The sequence below is a fragment of the Camellia sinensis genome, chromosome 3 (assembly GCF_055761805.1).
Source record: "Camellia sinensis isolate YWXY chromosome 3, ASM5576180v1, whole genome shotgun sequence".
Classification (NCBI taxonomy): Eukaryota; Viridiplantae; Streptophyta; class Magnoliopsida; order Ericales; family Theaceae; genus Camellia; species Camellia sinensis.
In genome coordinates, this window is record NC_138963.1 from 42,955,441 (window position 1) to 42,977,001 (window position 21,561).

Consider the following 21,561-nt stretch of genomic DNA (forward strand, 5'->3'; position numbering starts at 1 on the left):
TCATATGTTCTTCAATCAGTTTGTCTTTTAAATGGTACTTATTGTGAAATTGTTCTAGCTGCTGTTTAAGCTGTCTATTCTCTAATTCTAAACATTCTATGTCAAAACTAGTCTTAGTTTCTATCTCGTGTATTTGTACCTTAAGTTCTCTTACTTGTAGTTCTAATTCTCTAATTGTTAAATGTAATTCTCTGCTTTCTAGACTATGATCTTCTTTAGTACTTCCTAATGCTATCTTATGTGTCATATTTAATTTTTCTAGACAGACTATACAATAGGTTATACTGCATAATAAACATTGAGCTCGTTTATCTTTAGCTAGAAACCAATTACAATAGCTGCATCTAGTGGTATCAAATCCTAATCCTATTTGAAAGTTATGCTGACATTCAGTATCTGCATTACATTCCATCATAAAGAAAGTATCTTGGGAAGGTGTTAGTCCTATTTCTTGGTTGAGTTGTCCTAAAAGATTATCTATATTAGTATCACTTTCTGGATCACTATCTGAACTTATGGCTTCTATTTGATATTCATAATCGCTTACTATACTATATACTTCTGAATCATCACTAGTTATGCTAACTATATCTTCTTCTAAGTCTTCTATAATATGTAGTCTTTCTATCTGTTTATTAGTATTTGGTCTTTGTCTTTTTGGGCAGTTTTTTGCAAAATGATTGGGTTCTCCACATATAAAACAATTGCATTTTTTACTGTTGGGTTTTCTAACATATCTTTGTTTTCTTTTATCTTTTTCTTCTCTGGGTAATTTCTTATAATTTGTCCTATTAAAAGTTCTACTTTTTCTAATGAATTTTTGTTTTTTCCATGGTTTTCTATATTTTTTCTTCCAATATTTGTCTTTTCTATATTTTCCATATTTTTTGTATTTTTTTCCTATTATATTCATCTTCATATTGCTGAGGAATATATATTACACTGCTACAAAAGTCGTAACTTTGTTTTTTCAAGTTTTTCTGTATTTTAACTTCTATACATTTTTCTCTGAGCTTATAAAATGTAAAAACTATTCTAGGTCCTATTCCTAAAGTTCCTTTTATTCTTAATTCTCCTGTGGCTATTTTTGCTGGTAAACTTGCATAATAAATTGACCATTTGTTTTCTATCTCTCTTCCTAATTCTCCTGGTAATTTTCTAAAATATTTATTTCCTATTTCTTCATCAAAACTTTTTCCAGTTCTTGCTGCTATGGCTAAGTATTCTCTACTAAAAGGTACAATATATTTCCAACTTCCTAATGTTATTTGGTCTAACTCAGTTAATGCTATGCTTTGAGCGGAATCATTTCCTCTAGAAGGATCATATCCTATAAGTATTTCTTTAATAAAATATGTAAAATTCCACGGGTTATTTCCTAATTCTTTGAGCTGTTTAATTGTTTCTTCATATTTCCCTTTGAAAGTTAAATAAATATTATAAGCTGAATCTCCTAAAAATGTCTCCATATATTCCCACATATCCGTTGATTCATAGGGACTAGTCATCCATGCTTTTACTGCATCTTTTTCCCACCTTTCTATTACTTCCTGCCATATCTGAGGGTCGAATCTAGCTAAATCTAAAAGGGTTCCTTGATTACGGACTGGCTGTAATTGTATACTCATATCTAGTTGTCTACGCTTTCCATGAAACTTATAGCTTTTATTTGGGTCTGCGTGACTACGTCCTGAACTGGCTAATGGTCTTCTTCCTCCTACTGCATACTGCATTGGTTCTATTGGATCTTCTACAGTTGGTTGTGGATTATTGGTTCCTGAGCTTTCTGTATTCATATAAAAAGTATCTTCTAGGTTAGATTGTTCTGGTATTCTAAATATTTTGCTAGGATGTATATTATCTTCTATGATATCATCTACATATTCCGTATGAAATTCCTGATCCAAAAATGACACTGCATCGTCATGGGTATCTCCTCTGGCTAAGTATTCATAATATCTAGCATCTAGTATTTTATTCATGTCTTCTAGGGTAAATTTTTCTAAATCTATCTCATCAATATTATATATCTTATTTTGTGATATAGTTTTTTCTTCTGTCATTACGTAAAGCAGATTTATTTCACTACGATTATCTTGATTTTCTTCCCTATCTATACTACTAAATTCATCATCTTCAGATTTTTCTGGTGCTACATAAGTGTACTGAGTAAATCTTACTGCATAATTTCCATCTACTGTTTGGTATAATAAATTATCTTGAGGGGCTAATCTCTTTTGTCCTAGAAATCTCGTAGTTGTCAATCTAGTGCTGCATTATCTTCAGAATTAAATTTTTTAGCTGGTAATGCTTTTATTCCTTTTGCGCCTAATAATTTAACTATCTGATCGTTAGCAAGTCTATAGTGAGTATTGCTTTCTGAGACTGCTAAACCTAAAAATCCTATGCAAACTAATAAATTCTTTTCTCCCTTTTTCATTTTATATCCTCTACTCTTTATTCCTATTTTTATCTTTTTATGAAAGGTCGAGGTAGGTAGTAAAAATCTGGTGTAAAATAAACTATTCCTCCTTTTGAATTCATATCTAGTTCATAACTACCTAAAATACTCTGTCCGATATCATTAAACCTATCATCATAGAAACATACAAACACTTTAGTTCCTAAATTTTCTCTGGTTAAAGCCTTAACTCCTACCACTACTAATCCTAAATGAGTCATTTTAAGGTGTTCATTTACTGCATATTTATAGCTTTCTCTTTCTATTAAATTTAGCTCTATTTTCTCATCTTCTTGAGTCACACTAATCATTTGTTCACCATAGTATTTAAATAAATATTGTTTTTTATGAATCTTACCTAGCTTATACACATATTTAGCTGGAATTAATTCTAACTTTTCTTTTTTGAATTTTTCTATTTGTTGTTCTACATCTATAAATTCTTCTACTTTAACATCTTCATCTTCATTACGCTTTTTACTACTACTTCCTTTTATTAGCTGTTTAAATATTTTTATTTTTTGTAAATTCTACACGCTGGTTTCCTAGGTAATTTAAGCTTTTCAAAATATCTAGCTATATCTTCCTCGTTTACTTGAGATTGAGGTTTGTTGGATTGTCCTTCTATTCCTTTTGCTTTCTGAAGTACTATCTTTTCTAAAGACGCTAGACGATTTTCTAAGCTATGTAGTTGTTCTGATAGGTATTCAAATTTTTCACACAATCGAATTAAAAATAAAATTTCTATATTATTTTGTCTTACTGATATTTTATCTTATTGATTTATTCCTTGATAACTACTAATTCCTTCCGGGTTATTATGAAAATCTTCTGGTTGTTTTAAAATAGTCTGGTAATCTCTATTAGCTTTCTTATCACTACTCATAAACTAAGACCTTACGAGTTGTTCTAAAATTTCTAATTTTTGATTTAAATTATCTTGAATTTGATTAATTTGTTCTATTTGTTTAGCTATTTGATTTGTAGCTGAAATTAATGTTTCTATTTCTAGCTTAGTAGGAAATTTTTCTAAATTTAAATCTATTCTTTTTTGTAGGATAGAACTACACTGATTTTGGATATAATCTAATTTTTTTATCTTAATCTTTAATTATACTACGATTATTACGAAGATGATCTATAGATGAAATAAAAAGATTACTAATTTTATCTATGTCCTTTTTAATATTTTCTGCAAAATTAATTTGATAATCTATGATACTATTTAGCTGAGGATTATGTTTACTACGAAGCTCATGTGTAAAAGTCTCTTCAAATTACAACGGGAATTATTTTTATTTATGCTAAGGCGACGGTTATGGCTGCTGAGTTCTAAATCTAGATACTCTACTTTTTTCATACACAAAATTAACTCCTACTTTAAAATTATTACAGGCTACTATAATATGAAATTTATAACTAAAATCTCAAAAAATAAAAACTACTCTATTACCATAAGCAAAATGCATAAACTAACTTAAACTGTCCTAAAATCGAACACCACTCTGATACTAATTTTTGGGGGGTTGAGTTAGTGGTCTACCACTATTTGGAATTGGGCTGAGAATTATCTAATTAATTCTACAGTTATGCTAAAAGATCTTCAAGCTGTTGTATGGCTAACTTTAAGGCTTCTTGTTTTATAGTTAGTTGTCTATTTATCTGAGAAATTTTTAAACTGTAATTTTCTAGAGATCTGTTAGAAGCTAATGATAAAAGAAACTAATATCTAAATTTTTGATCTCCTAATTCTTGTATTAATTCAGTACTAATTTTAATTTTATTCCTAAGGTCTTCGTTTAAGGGCATATACTTTTTTGATTTTTTGAAATTTAATTTTTATTTCTAAGGTTTACGTCTAAGGGCATACAAATTGTTGATTTTTTAAAATTCTTATATGGACAATATTTCCTTAATATTTTTACTCGGGTTGCTCTCCTTTTATTCTAAAATTCTTTTCTATGGCAAAAACTATTTTTAGGCAATGCTTGTTTTCATTACATGTACTCTCACCTTGAGACTAAGCCTCGTTCAACATAGTATATTTTTATTTTCCATTTTTTACTTTTCCCTTTCTGCCTACAATTCACCCTCCAACGCCTAACCACGGCTCACACGGGCTCTTCAGCTAAGGTCACTCAGTAACAAAATAGAAAACTGAAGATACTATGAAGGTTCAAAGCATGTAATATTAATGAGCAAACAAGCATTCCATAAACTTAGCTTTCCCAAAAAGAAAATAAATTTTTAGAATAGAAGAGTTACCCTTTCGAAATATTTAAGGAAAAAGAGAAACTACTCACACTTCATATTAATAAGAAATATACTTACAAAGATTATATTACAGACTTTGAAACTCTGAAAAACTTAATACACTTAGAGGTTTTTGAGAGGGGTTAGAAAATTTACAACGCAGAGTGAAGTGGTGTTTTTTATTCTGCTTTCATCGTTGGCATGCAAGCCAATTTATACAACTCAAAAGAAAGATAAAAACAAAAACCCTAATCTATGTCCTATGACTAACCCACAAGCCTAGACTCTAGGCTTTTTGAAAACTTTCCTAAACATATGCAAACTTTGACGGAAAATTGTATGCATATAAAGACAAGACATATATGTATACAATTATAAGCTTGACTTAAATCACTATTCTAGATATAGGTAAATTTTATCAATAAAAGACTAGGATAATGATATCGGGTACTACTTTGGGCCCCATCGCATATCATTCAATCCTTCTTTTTTGACAAAATTTTGACACTATAATTTATTACAAGACACGTATAAAGATTTTCACACATTTTCTTTAATAAAGCAGGATAAGAGATATCCACTTTATTAAAGTAGTGAGTGAAGGAAAATCCTTACCACTGACAGACTCACAAAATATCTACAAAAATCTTTTTTGTCTTTTCTTGGCGTGCATTTTTCTGATATCTGAGGAGAATCTTTTTCTTCTATAGATTTTGTCTTTTTTTGACGGAGAGCCAATTATTGATGCTGACCCATGGAGTGATGCTTCTAGGCGGGTTCTCGAATGTTTTGCAAAATTGAAAGATTCACGTAGAAATACTTTTTTTTTTTTTAAAGATTATATGAGTCTTGTAGTGGGACCCCCTGTTGATACAGACAAATATAAGAGGCTGTGAAGATAATATTTCTCTTTTGAGTTTGTTCAAATGAGAGAGAATTTTGCCTATTTCAATTGTGGGGCAACACTGACGGCCCTTTCTCAGGAGGCAATTGTTATTGCAGTTATGGTGAGAATACTTTCTGTTCTTTGATCCAAACACAGATATGAGCCTCAATTTTCTCATTAATATCTTCTAAATGCATGAATATATATCTAATTAAATACATATTATTATATATATTTACTTTAATAAAATTGTTGATTTAGGTTTTCCTAAATGGTCCTGTTTGAAAGCCAAATGTATGAGGATAAATAAATCATGTTGAGTTAGGTTTTGCCTAGTTTGATTTGATCTGAAAAAAGATTGTTATTTATTTTCTATCTGATTTTTTTCCCATTTTTCTCTTTATTTTCTATTGTTGTTGTTGTTGATGATAATGATGAAGATAAAGAAACAGATTGCAACAAACTGACAGATAGGATAGACTTATTTTGAACATATTTGTTCAAATTTTGAACAGATAACAGGATAGATCTGTTCAAAATTTGAACAGATTGCAGCTTGGTATTTCAATAAATAGAAAACAAAATGAACTGATAATAAAATTTGGACAGATATTTGAACTGATAAGAGGGAAAAGTTGAACAGATAGTCAAAAAATTTGAACGAATAAAAAATAATTTAAACAGATAGTCAAAAAAATTAAACAGATAAAAAAAATCAACAGATAGATTAAAGGGTAAAATTAGAAACAAAATGTCCTTCAAAACAAATAAAAGAATTTCTTCCCAAACTATTTCACAAAGCGTAGGCCTCTCACTAACAAAAATTATCCACTGGACCTAATGCATTATATTTAGGTTGGACTTTTTAACAATTTTTTAATTAAAAAATTGGGAAAATGGATTTTAAAACAGAAAAACTTTATTGTATGTTTCAAATTGCAATTTATATTGGGAAGCAACAAAAATTACAAAATGAAAGCTTTCTGATTCAAAGCACTCATTGAACTAACAAAATCACGAGTGCCTATTAGGTGCTCCTGAAGTACGGTTACATGGGTACTTCAAGGTGTTGTGATTGATGAAGAAGGTAGCGCCCATAATTTTGTGTTGGGCCATTGAGAAATATGAAGATGCAACATGTATGATAATTAATTTTGGAATATGAACACATGACGCTTTAAAAGTATTGAATAATTTTTTTAAAATCACCCAGACTTGCCAAAATTACCCTCCAATTCCAACAATTTCTACTAAAACACCATTCTCTTGACATAAGTTTCAACTAAACCGGTCTCTTGACATAAATGGATACAAATACACATACTAATGACTTATTAAAAATGGAAATGAGCCGTAGCTCGAATCCAATGGCTCGAATTGGCTCGAAAGAGAGAGAGAAGAGAGGAGGAAGAAGCAGAGGAGAAAGAAGGAGAGAAGAGAGGAGGAAGAGAGGAGGAGGAAGAGAGGAGGAAGAACAGAGGAGAAAGAGGGAGAGAAGATCGTCGCTGCTCGCCTCACCTCCACCCCCCGGCCCCACTTCCAGCCCCAAATGTTGGGCCCCCTCCAGTCCCTCATCCTCCTCCCCCTCCTGTCCCTCCTCCTTCCTCCTTCCTCCTCCTCCCCTCCTCCTCCTCCTCCTCCCTCCCCTACTTCTGATTCTACTTCACCTTCATCTCAAAAAGGAGGCCGTTTTTGAATTCGAGACATTTCGAGCCACTCGGTTTCGAGCTACCTATCACTGCCGTATTAAAAAAAAGTTTGGACTAACAAGTGCCTCTAAAAAAAATTAAATTTTTTTTTTTTAAAATAATATAAGATATTTTTTACTAAATTCAATATATTTTTATTGAAATCAATACACATTTTAACATTTTTAAATATTTTCAAAACACTTTTTATATACTTTCAACATTAAGCAATACTCATAAAGCACATGTTAACATTTGCCTTAAAAAGAAAAAAGAAAAAGAGTATAGTAGAATTTATGTAGAACCTCACACCCTATTTTTAGGCTTTTGGTGACCCTATTAAAAAACCCACAACTTAATACCCTTTAACTGAAAGCAGCTAATAATTTATTGTAATTTACCAAAGAAGCAGTTGTTCATTAATTTCAACATTTTCCTCTATTTAAAATCTGAACAGACCCTCTAGCCTCCAGATTAGACTAATAAGGCCTAGTTTGGCATGTCCAAAAAAAGATAAAAAGTTAAAAAGTTACTTAAAAAGTTAAAAAGTTATCACTATTCATTAAAAAAATATTAAAAAATTAATTTTACATACAAAATTACAACACAGATGTGACTGGTTCAGATCTGGGGCGGCCTTTTTTTAAGAAAAATTACACAATTGGGGTGTAATTTTAACACACTGATTTTCGATTCGTAGGGGCCCATCACGGGTCCCATTTTGACAATCTAAACCGTTCAATGTGTAGAACTTGTCGAGTACTATATGTCTATAAAAAATCACATTGAACGGATATCACTAACTACATGATCAAATCAGTTTTGTATAAAAAAGGATGGTATTATAGTTAACGGTTGAAAAAAAACTAATATAATCTGATAGCTATCGATATCCGATCAACGTGATTTTTTACAGGCATATAGTACTCGACAAGTTCTACACATTGAACGGTTCAAATTATCAAAACGGAACCTGTGATGGACCTCACGGGCCGAACAACATCGTCCAGTGCAATGTCCGAAAAGTAGTCCATCATTTCTTAGCATCAATTCATCTACCTAAATAATACGGCTGTCCAACTCACCCTCCTAATCTTCTCCTACATACTAATTTATATAATTTTTTAATACACATTTTTCTATAAAAAGTCAAAAAGTTAACCCAAACAACTATATTTTTTTCTTCAACTTTTTAGTCCAAAAAGTTAAAAAGTGTACTAGTTTAGGACACCCCAAACAACCCCTAAGTTGATTACTCAAATGGGGAAAAGCTATTATGTACACTCCTTAAACAGTGCACATGGCAGACTAACACTATAGAAATTCGTAATTTTTATTATAAATTAACATAATTTTTCTCTCCACAAAAAAGTATAATTTTTTATTCATCATAAGTATTGTAACTTTTACAACAAAGTTGTATAATTTTGCTATTCTTAATTTTAGAGGGTACACCATAAATTCGCTTTTGTAACTTTTATCACAAAATACTACAACATACCACAAAAATTTATATAACTTTCACTACCAAAAAAAAAATAAAAATGTAACAATTTCTTACAATGGGCTCCTTTTTCTATTTAAAAGATGAAATCCAAATCATAGACAAGCCAAACATGTCTTTGTTTATGCGTCATTAAAGCATTTTGAGCAATATTAAGAACCCCCAAAAAAATTATCAAATATTATACGCCATACTTAGATGAATATAGGACCTATATTTGTGTGAGTATTATGTAAAATATTTAATAAATCATTTAAAATCTCTAACATTTTTTATCGACAAAACCTGTCTATGTTAATGTATCAGTAAGGCTTTTTTGAAATTATTAACATAAGGGCTTTGAAAACAGTTGAAAAAAATCAACACTGCTGGAAAAATGACTTTTAGCGGCTGTGTGAAAAACGCCGCTAATTCCTTTAGTGACGCTTACCACCAAACGTCGAGGACGCGGCCGTCGCTATAAGTTTATGACGCTTTAAAAACGTCGTAAAATTAGTATAGGCGGCGTTTATAAAAACGCCGCTAAATGTCGCAGCCAACGGTAACATGACGTCACACAGCATTCAGCGACGCTTCAAAAACGTCGTAATAGCTTTTTTATTATTTTAAAAATATAACTATAGTGACGTTTTAAAAAACGCCGCAATAGATTTTTTTCCTTTTTTTTTTAAACTACTAATTTTGTAAGCTTTAACTTTAAAAATATACTTGTAAAATAGCAATAATGAATAAAATTTTGTACAGACATATTTCTGTGAGATTATTATTCCCTCACATCTATAATAGTACCCAATACAACATCCTTCAAGAAAAAAATCCAATAAGTTAAATCCATGCAGTAGCTGATCCATTCCAAAATAAATTAACACTCACTCTACCGTAGTTTTAAGTGTTGATTCTTGATGAATCCATGCCATTTGGAAACAGTGGTGAGGACAGTCCATGATATTGATTACCAAAAAATTATAAAGAAGATAAACATGGACATGGCATTGCACATGCTCACAAAATATACAATGGTGACACAATATTTAAAATTTTAAATAAAAAAAAACCCCATTTTTTTTTTTTTATTCTATTTTGTGTTTTGGGGGTTCATGGCTCTTGACTGCTGTGAAGTTCCAGCATCTCATGGTTTGGGTCAACAGAGACAGCAACTCGATAGTCTCGCAAGGCACCCATAACATCACCGATATGCTCGTGAAATGCTGCCCTCAAGTGTAGCAGGTTGAGGTCCGCTTTGAATAACACAGAGCACGACATCTCAACCTTTGGATATCAACAGGTAGATCATTATTTGCGAGTCTGGAATCTGATTTTACAACATGAACCACCTGCAAAAAGTGAATTGATAAATGATCCCTCAAGCTCAGACAATGTGATAATCAGATTACTCTGTCTAGGTTAAAATTGGTTTTTTCATTTATTTCAATAAATAACAATATGAACCACCATAATAACAATAGTAATCTTTTTTTTTGGGTGAATAACAATAGTAATCTGCTCTAAGAAATAAAAGAGCAAGCCCATATGTACACATTGACTATGCAAACTCAAAGTTAAACCTGCCTCTCACAGTGCCTAGCGTGACACTTAAACCTCCCTCTCACAAATCACAATTGGCATTCATATCTTTATCATTGCCCAAACTTCTACTAATAGACTCTACTGAATCCATGAGAAAGGTGACGTGTCAGTTACCTTCACAAAGACTAGATAAGTGTCATGTCAGTAAATTCAACGCTAAAGTGACATGGTGCCAAACAACAAGGTGTCGAAATATAATTTTTCCTACTTTTGGAGGGATTGTGGAAAAGTTTGTCAGCTTCTGATAAGCCTAACTCAAAAAGAATAAAAACTCAAATGCAAAGCACTAACCGTGGACCCATGTCATGGATAGATTTTGCAGCAGAACGCATGTCGTCGACTGTTTCCAATTGAACACCACCAAGTAAAGCAGATGCTTCTTTTAAATTTGGAGTTACAATGTCAGCCATGGGAAAAAGATACTCCCTGCAGTCAGAATACAGCAAGAAACGGTTCAGACCTAACAGATTAATCACTCCAATCTCATATCCCTTGAAAATCTAAGTGATTCGTGATTAGATCAAGATTAAAATATTCCAAATCCCAAAAAGAACCAAAACACACAATCTAAATCAACAAGCACTTACGAAAGTGATTTAGATTGTTTGTTTTTGACAGATTAAATAATAAATCGACACAAAAGATTTTTACGTGGAAAAAACCACAATTGGACACCTCCAACTGTGATTAAAAAACCACGGGCGAAACGCCATAAATCAATCCACTACTGAAGTAAAAAGATTACAAAGATATCTTACAAATTACCCAACTTAGTCAATCTGTCTTCGAATCTTCTGTAACTCTTTTTCACGACTTCATCTCGGAACTGATCAATCTTGAAGTTGATTCCACAACCTCACTCACATATAGAATCAAACACCTTTCGAAACTATATGCTAGAATCTTCGGAATCCACCGAAGAGAACTCTCTCTTGAATTTAAAGAAACCAACTCCTTGATGTATGTATTTTAGATCCTGAGTGAAGAACTCTTCTCAAGACATCAAGAAAAACTCTCAAAAATTTCCCAAGAAGACTTTTAAACACAACCCTAGTTTGTTTTTCTCAGATCTAGGAAAAACGTCCCAAACAAAACAACGTTAGCAGCTTTAAATAGGAATCTGAATCGCGATCTCCGCTCGAGCTCACCATAGCCCGCTCGAGCGGACTGAACAAAAAACTGCATACGAAGAAACAGAGATGCGCTCGAGCGTAGGAGTTTCCGCTCGAGCGTCAAATTACACCTTCCAGTATCTGTGCTTGCCCTGTCAAACTACTGTGACCTGCTAATCTACGCTCGAGCTCAAGAGTCTCCGCTCGAGCGGACAGTACAAAAACAGAAAAACATAGTTTTGAATCAACACAAGATTTTGTCTCCGGATTTGACAACACAGGGACCTAACAATCTCCCCCTTTGTCAATTCCCGGACAAAACTATTCTAAACAAAAGTCCTTGAACACAAGCACTAGACAAAATTAAAAAAAAAAACAACCACAAAAACACTCAAAATAATTCTATAAACAAACAAGCTTTCCAATCTTCCAATCTTGCCATATATCGATCCATCAATCCAATTCATCATCCACCATTCACCTGTGAAAAAACGAGCAACATACCAGAAAAACCAAAACTTGTGGAACGATATAAGAATATAACAAAATGTATCCATTCAATAGAACCAACAGAACAAAATATCAAAATATAAGAATATAACAAAATGTATCCATTCAATAGAACCAACAGAACAAAATATCAAAATATATCAAAAGATCCATGTATCATAACCAAAAGACAAAACGAAACAAAAGATATCAACAATATCCAACCATTAACAAAATATACCATCAATATCCATCAAATCCATCAAAGCAAATGTATCCAAACTCTCCCCCTTTTTGACCGGGAATGAAGAAAGCAACATATCAAGCACCAGAGGGAGGAGGGGGCGGCTGAAGCGTCAGTAAGGAAATGATGTGATCCAGCTGTGAAGTAGTGTGCGCAGCAGTCTGCTCCAGCTGACCAAGACGACCATCAAAGGCGTCAAAGCGAGCATCAAGAAAGTCTAACCTCCGAGTCATAGCCTCCTCAAAATGCCGAAGCTGAGCAGGAAACGAGCGAGGTGGAACAGGTGGAATAGGATCCTCCTCACCCCCGGCGGTAGCAGCATCATATTCAGCCTCCTCAGCAAGACCAGCTGTAGTACCTGTAGAAGGACCAGCCCGAGAGGACTCCCCCTTAACATGAGCCCGACTCTGGGAGACAGTTTTCTTTGTGAAAGGGCGAGAGGGAGAGGCAAACTCATCATCATCGAGGATAGGAGTCCCAAGGTCAGACAAAAGTCGGTTGATCAAGCAACCGTAAGGAAGGCCAAGCTTGGAATGGCCATGGGCACTGATCATCTTGGTGATAATAAGAGAGGCGAGATCAATAGAACGGTGATTGGCAATACAAGACAGAATGAATCCTTGGTCTTGTTTGACCTCGGAAGAATGTGTGGTGACAATAATGTTGGCACAGACAATCAAATTAAGCAGTCTGAACTCCGGAAGAAGTTCAAACTGTTGAATCAAACCGCCTTTAGGCCAATGACGGGCAACACCACAAAGTTCCAAAGACACCTCATCAAAATCACACGTAGGACGATCAGGTACAGGAAACGGATAGTATTGAGGAAAAACTTGTTCAAGCTGTAGAAGTTGGCGAATCAAAGCAGGGGTGACAGATATGGATTTGGACCTAACCCAAGTGGTGAAAGATGGCTCATAATCCCGTATACCCTCCATATTACAGTAGAATTCTCGAACCCAATCGAGATTCTGACGCCCCGAAAAAGATAAAACAAGGTCACCACCTAAAGGATCGAACAATGATCGAATTTTGATGGACTCAAAAGTATCGGGTTGAACATTACGTTCTAAATGAACGGTTCGAGTCACAAAAGATTTAAGGAATGACTTGGATTGAGAGGCCGACTGAAACCTCTCAGGGTTATAGGTAGGGCGAGAAACGGTGGCCTTTCGGCGTTTCGGAGCAGGAGCAGACATACCGAAGAAGATACTATGACACCCAATCCAAACCCCAACCCAAACCAAAACAAACCAAAACAAAACATTAGTGCAAGAATCAAGTCAAAAACAGGGCATAACAAAAAAAACAGGGCATGAAAGCATGGTAGGGAAGAACTCATAATAAATACACAAAATGTGAGAGAAATTGCACAGGATAAGTATGGATCATGAGTAAACCACAGCAGTGTATCTAAGCCCAAGTTGTTACCCACACAAAGAGACCTCAACAGCCCATGAAAGGAGGAACACAGAGATCTTCAAAATACCACAGACACAACACAAAAAAAAAAACACAAAAAAAAAAAACAAACAGACAAAGAAAAAGAATGTGAGAGAGAGAACCACAGACACGACACACAACACCCCACAAAGCTACAAACCCAACAACCAATCGAACCAAATAGAACAAGAAAACGGGAAAATAAGAGAGGATAAACCTTACCAAAGAGCAAATCAGTGGGAAAGATGATGAATGGGAGGAGAATCGACCACAATGCAGCCACACGACCAACCCTAGATCGAGAGAATGAAACAGGAAGAGAAAAAAAATACCTCGAAGAGTCAAGAGAGGGAGTTAAGTATGAAACAGGTCCGCTCGAGCATACTGAGTACCGCTCGAGCGTACAATACTGCAAGCAGACTCCCGCTCGAGCGTGACAAAGGCCGCTCGAGCTCAAAAAACCATCTCTCAGAACTGTCAAAACACGAACAAACTGCTGCAAGAGTAAAAAACACGCTCGAGCGTAAAAAATTCCGCTCGAGCGGAACAAAAATTTTTTTTTTTTTTTTTTTTTTTTTGTAAAAACACTCTAATATGCAAAATCACGAGGTGAGACCTGAAACAAAAATAGATGATCAGACTGAGCCAAATGAATACTAAGATGAAATAATCCACAATTCATGAAACGTGTGAACTTGCACCTTTTTATTTAAAAAAAACGACACTGAAAATCATGAGCATAGCAAAAAAAATATAATCACTGATCATAAGCTACATGAGAATGTACAACTCAAAATCCAATATGAGAGCTCACATAAAAAGTGTGTGTGTGCAATCCATGAGAGGTCACTGAGCTAGAGTTAATCCTAGTAGTGATCGGATGGCTGGACCTCCATCAAGAGTAACTCAACAATACAGTGAAAAGTCAAACCACTAGGAATCACGGGGTATTTGTTGAGTAAATGCGGAGGCTCCCCCTCAGTCAAAGAGTTTTTTTTTTTTTTTTTTTTCTTTTCTTGTGGGCACTCACTGGTGGCTTTCACTCTCAAGAGTATGGAAACCAAACCAGAGAAAAATGAAATCATAAAGGATGGCCTGGTTGGTGCCTCTGAGGTAGCCTTTTCCTAATGCCCGGACTTCAGGGAACTGAGGGAGAAACCGTGGAAGTGAAAACAGATGGTGGATGGTTAAGAGACTCAACATCACCCATGATATGCTAGTATCGGTCAATTCCACAGTAAAAGTACAAGAAACACTGTTAGTGGTCCATAGAGAACTTTGATCACTTGTGCGGAAACCCCTGCAACAATTAATCTCAAGGATGTGTACAGAATGAGATCATGAGGTTAATGAGCATGGGCATTCAAAATGAGCTATGACCAATGAACAATGAGATCTTGTAAGCAGCATGAGTAGTGTATAAAAATTGGATGCAAGTAAACAGATATCAATGATAATGAGATTATCACATCCAAGCATTCATAAGGCACAAACATTTACACCTACTCAAGAAACAAGTAACACTCTAGTGATCGAGCATGACACCCAAGGTCTTTCTAAGGAACTCAAACCGAAGAAGATCAAGGGGTTTTGTAAAAATATCAGCTTTTTGATGCTCAGTGGGAATATGCTCAATAACAACAAGGCCCTCTTCCACTAACTCTCGAATAAAATGATGACGAATGTCAATGTGTTTGGTGCGAGAGTGTTGGACAGGATTTTTTGAAATGTTTATGGCACTTGTGTTATCACAGAAAAGAGTAAGAGTGTTCTGTTCTATCCCATAATCATGAAGCATTTGCTTCATCCACAACATTTGAGCACAACAACTCCCTGCAGCAATGTACTCAGCCTCAGCAGTGGAAAGAGAGATGGCATTCTGCTTTTTACTATGCCAAGAAACCAGATTATTCCCAAGGTAAAAACACCCCCCAGATGTACTTTTCCTATCATCAGCACATCCTGCCCAGTCGGCATCAGAAAAACCAGTAATTTCGGCTGTAGTGTCAGTGGAAAACCAAACCCCATACCCCAAAGTCCCATTAACATACTTGATGATGCGTTTTACCGCAAGAAGGTGAGACTCTTTAGGACTGGCTTGGTAACGAGCACAGACACCGACACTGAAAGAAATATCAGGACGACTGGCTGTAAGATACAAAAGACTCCCTATCATACTCCTATAAAGGGTAGGATCAACATCAATACCAGAGGAATCTTTGGAGAGGTGAAGACTGGTGCTCATGGGAGTGCGTGCATGCTTGGAAGACTCAAGACCAAACTTAGACACAAGATTTTTCGCATACTTAGACTGAGACACAAATATACCTGAAGGAGACTGTTTAATCTGAAGACCCAAAAAATAAGACAACTCTCCCATCATGCTCATCTCAAACTCATGTGTCATACATTCCGAAAAATATTTCACAAGATGTTCAGCAGTGGATCCAAACACAATATCATCAACATAAATCTGAGCAACAAGAATATGAGACTTAGTATGTTTCACAAACAAGGTCTTATCCACACTACCCCTTTGAAAATCATTGTCAAGAAGAAATGTAGTAAGTCTATCATACCAAGCTCGAGGGGCTTGTTTCAACCCATACAAAGCCTTGTCTAACTTGTAGACATGATTAGGACATTTAGGGTCCTCAAACCCTTTTGGTTGCTCAACATATGCCTCTTCTCTCAAGTACCCATTCAAAAAGGCACTTTTCACATCCATTTGAAACAATTTAAAGCCAAGAAAACATGCAACACAAAGCAAAATACGAATAGATTCGAGACGTGCAACTGGGGCAAACGTCTCATCATAGTCAACACCCTCTACTTGTGTGTAGCCTTGAGCAACCAACCTAGCTTTATTCCTAACAACTATACCATTCTCATCAGATTTATTTTTAAAGATCCACTTGGTACCTATCACATTCATGTCTCTAGGTCTGGGAACTAGAGTCCAAACCTTGTTACGTTCAAATTGACCTAATTCTTCATGCATAGCATTGACCCAACTATCATCTAGCAAGGCCTCTTTAAAATTTTTAGGTTCAATTAAAGAAACATAACACATATGTGATACCTCATCCCGAATCTGTCTTCGGGTTTTCATTCGATCCGAGACACTTCCAATCACCTGTTGAGCTGGATGATTTAGTTTCACCCTAGCTGATGGTTTAAGCTCAGGACTCGCAGTGACAGGGGCAACAGGAGTTATGTCCCTTGGAGCACTCTTTGGACTTGACCTTACCTGTGAAGATGGTTCTGTAACCATTTCTTGTGATGGGTCCACACCTTCTCCTTGATTTTGTGATTCCGTGTCCAAGATTGGAGACTCATCATTATCATCCTCATTTGTTGCTGGAGTAGGTGCACCTGTGTCATCTATAACCACATTGATAGATTCCATTAAAGATGAAGTTCGCAGGTTATAGACTCTAAAGGCCCTACTAGTGGTTGAATACCCTAGAAAAATACCTTCATCACTTCGGGAGTCAAATTTGCCCAAAGGCTCTCTATCTTTGAAGATGTAACACTTACTCCCAAAAGTTTTGAAGTATTTTACATTAGGTTTCAACCCCTTCCACAATTCATATGGAGTTTGTAAAGTGCTGGGCCTTAAATACACGCGATTTATGACATAAACAGCAGTATTTAAGGCTTCAGCCCAAAACTTAGGAGGAAGTTTCTTACTAAGGAGCATGACCCTAGCCATTTCTTGAACAACCCTGTTCTTCCTCTCAACAACTCCATTTTGTTGTGGAGTAATAGGAGCAGAAAATTCATGCTTGATTCCATGCATATCACAAAAATCCGAAAACGAACTATTTTCAAATTCACGACCATGATCAGTTCGGATTCTTATGATACGCCCAATGGAAACACCCTGTTCATTTTGGATTTTAGGGACTAAGGCCTGGAAAGCATCAAACGTATCAGATTTTTCCCTTAAAAAATTTACCCACGAAAATCGAGTAAAATCATCAACAGTTAAAAAAATGTATCTTTTACCTCCGATGCTTTCAGTGCGAGTAGGACCCATTAAATCCATGTGAACTAATTCAAGAGGACGTTTGGTTGTAAAGCTGTTCACTTTTTTATGAGGAGCACGGGTTTGCTTTCCAAGCTGACATGGTCCACACACATGGCTCAAATTCTTACCTAGTTTAGGTATTCCCCTCACAAGCTCTTTGTTGGCAATCTTAGTTAGGTCATTGAAATTCATGTGACCTAATCTTTGATGCCACAAATCAATGTTACTAATGATGGCAGAATGACAAGTGAGATCATTAGTTGTAACAATCCCATAGCAGTTATCAGATGTGCGAACCCCATGTAAGACAGTATTTCCTTTTTTATCCAAAATTTCACATTTATTTTTAGAAAACAATACTTCATGATGGGAATCACACATTTGACTAATGCTTAAAAGATTTGCTTTAAGACCATCAACTAGTAAAACATTATCTAGCTTGGGAAGACCAGCAACACTTATAGAGCCCTTACCAATGACTCTCGAAGTGCCACCGTCTCCAAAGGTAACAATTCCTCCTTCATATTTTTCAAGGGAGGTGAAGTAGGATTTGTTACCGGACATATGACGAGAACACCCACTATCAAGATACCACATGTGTGAATCACGTGCTTTTAGAGCAGTGTGAGCAACAAAACAAGTCAAATCCTCTTTTCTAATCCAAATCTTTTTAGTCTTGGTGTTCAGCCTAGACATGTAAGGTTGTCTCCTAACCCAAAAAGTATTAGACTTTCTACCCTTTTGAGACACCTTACCAAAGAGTTCAAAACAGTAAGGACGAATGTGGCCATACCTACCACAGTGATGACAAATAAAAACTGGTTTTACCTCCTTTTTGTTGATTTTACCAGCTTTCGGTAGACGGAGAGAGAGATCAGCCTGGTCTACCTTCAATTTTCCCTTTGCTTGAGTCTTCTTGTCATGTGAAGTAGAGGCCTGTCCCTTGTGTGCTGTTGCATCATAGCCTAACCCGCTTTTGTCGCAACCCATTTGTTGAGACCCGAGGATGTCTTCTAAGGATTTTGAACCTTTGTTCCACATGGCAATAGTGGTTCTAGCAACCCGAAGCTCTTCATCCTTTTGACAGATTATCTCTTCCAATCTGGCTTGTGACAGCTCAAGACTTTCAAGCTTTTCTTCATATGTGGAATACACCTTCAGAAATTCATTCCTTTCAGTTTCAGAGGATAGTAATTTTCCACATAAGTCTTGCCTGTCACTCGAGATCTTGACAATATTCTGCTTTGCTGCTACAAGTTCTTCTTTCAGCCTGACATTCTCACCCTCACATGTCTTGAGCTTGAGAGAGAGTCTGTCGTTGAGTTTGGACAAATTCAAAGATTCCTCGTACAGCTTTTCGTAGGCTTGTTGTAGTTCATCGCCATTGATCTCCTCATTATCCTCAGATGTCTCATCATCCTCTTTTTGCTCTTCATTCTCCTTTGCCTCCTCCAATCTTGCAACTAAGACTGAAAAGTCGCTGGATGGTGGTGAATGTGAGTTTCCTCTTTCATGGAATTGGCTCAAAATTTCCCATGCCTCTTTAGCCTTTGTGCAACGAACAACCCGTTGTTGTTCTTCAGCAGAAATTGCTCTACGAATAGTGCTAAGGGCTCTCAGATTGCTCGGACTGTCAACACTTTCTGTATCTTCTTCAATGGCCTGCCAGCCTTCTGGATCAAAGGCTCTCAGAAAAGCCCTCATTCTGATTTTCCAAAACAGGTAGTTACTCCCATCAAAAGTAGGAGCATGATGCAAGTTCTGACCACGAGCTAACTCCGCTGGCTTTGGAAGAGTTTGAGTGAAAGTGGACCAAAAAGCCATAAAAGCACTATCCCCGTCTTCTCCAGATTCAGGTTCTTCGGGTTCTTGCTCCAACCCGCTTTCATCATCCCAAGTTACAGTGTAGACTTTCTTTCGATTCTTTTTCGAAGGGCATTCAAGGGCAATGTGACCAAAGCCTTGACACTCATAACACTTGACCCCTGGTCCCCTAACAATCTTTTTTTCAGTAGTTTGAGCAAATTTTGGTGGAACATTTTTGGGTTTGTCATTACTCTTATCTTTTGAAATAGGGGCTCTGAAATTCGGCTTTTTTTTCAAAAATTTTTTAAACTGTTTTGTAAGCATAGCCGTCATCTCAGACTCTAAATCAAATTCAGTCTCCGGAGGTTTTGCAGTCTCATGTGCACTCGTGAAAGCCATATTTTCTTTTTGCTTTTTCTTAGAAATTTGGTGGGCTTCATAAGTCTGCAAATTTCCAACCAATTGATCGAGCTTGAGGGTATCAACATTCTGAGCCTCCTCAATGGCTGTCACCTTTGGTTGGAACCTCTCGGGAAGGGACCTCAAAATTTTTCCAACAACTTTTGCTTCCGGGATTTTCTCACCGAGAGTGAAACAGGAATTCACGATATCACTGAGTTTTGCATAAAATTCATCGAACGTCTCATCGTCGCGCATAAAAAGGGTTTCAAAGGCGGACGTGAGACGTTGAAGTTTTGCCCTTTTAACAGAGGTGGTACCTTCGTGAATCGTTTCAAGAATATCCCACGCCTCTTTTGCTATTTCACATGTGCAAATTCGACGGAATTCTTCAGGTGTGACAGAGCAGAAGAGGGAGTTGAGAGCTTTGCTGTTCCAACTCGAATTCTGGTAATCGATTGTGTCCCATTTATCCAGGGGTTTAGGAATATCACTCCCATCAATGGTGATTGTAGGTTCACTCCACCCAAAGATTACGGAGTGCCAAACTTTCTCATCAATGGATTTTAAAAATGCTCTCATACGAGCTTTCCAATAAGAATAGTTTGTACCGTCAAGTAAAGGGGGTCTATGAGTGGAGTTACCTTCACGAATAGAATCCATGATACTAATCACACAAAATCACACTCCTATAGTTTTGAAAAAACAAAGAGTGACCCGCTCTGATACCAATTGAAAATCTAAGTAATTCGTGATTAGATCAAGATTAAAATATTCCAAATCCCAAAAAGAACCAAAACACACAATCTAAATCAACAAGCACTTACGAAAGTGATTTAGATTGTTTGTTTTTGACAGATTAAATAATAAATCGACACAAAAGATTTTTACGTGGAAAAAACCACAATTGGACACCTCCAACTGTGATTAAAAAACCACGGGCGAAACGCCATAAATCAATCCACTACTGAAGTAAAAAGATTACAAAGATATCTTACAAATTACCCAACTTAGTCAATCTGTCTTCGAATCTTCTGTAACTCTTTTTCACGACTTCATCTCGGAACTGATCAATCTTGAAGTTGATTCCACAACCTCACTCACATATAGAATCAAACACCTTTCGAAACTATATGCTAGAATCTTCGGAATCCACCGAAGAGAACTCTCTCTTGAATTTAAAGAAACCAACTCCTTGATGTATGTATTTTAGATCCTGAGTGAAGAACTCTTCTCAAGACATCAAGAAAAACTCTCAAAAATTTCCCAAGAAGACTTTTAAACACAACCCTAGTTTGTTTTTCTCAGATCTAGGAAAAACGTCCCAAACAAAACAACGTTAGCAGCTTTAAATAGGAATCTGAATCGCGATCTCCGCTCGAGCTCACCATAGCCCGCTCGAGCGGACTGAACAAAAAACTGCATACGAAGAAACAGAGATGCGCTCGAGCGTAGGAGTTTCCGCTCGAGCGTCAAATTACACCTTCCAGTATCTGTGCTTGCCCTGTCAAACTACTGTGACCTGCTAATCTACGCTCGAGCTCAAGAGTCTCCGCTCGAGCGGACAGTACAAAAACAGAAAAACATAGTTTTGAATCAACACAAGATTTTGTCTCCGGATTTGACAACACAGGGACCTAACATCCCTAATCCCCA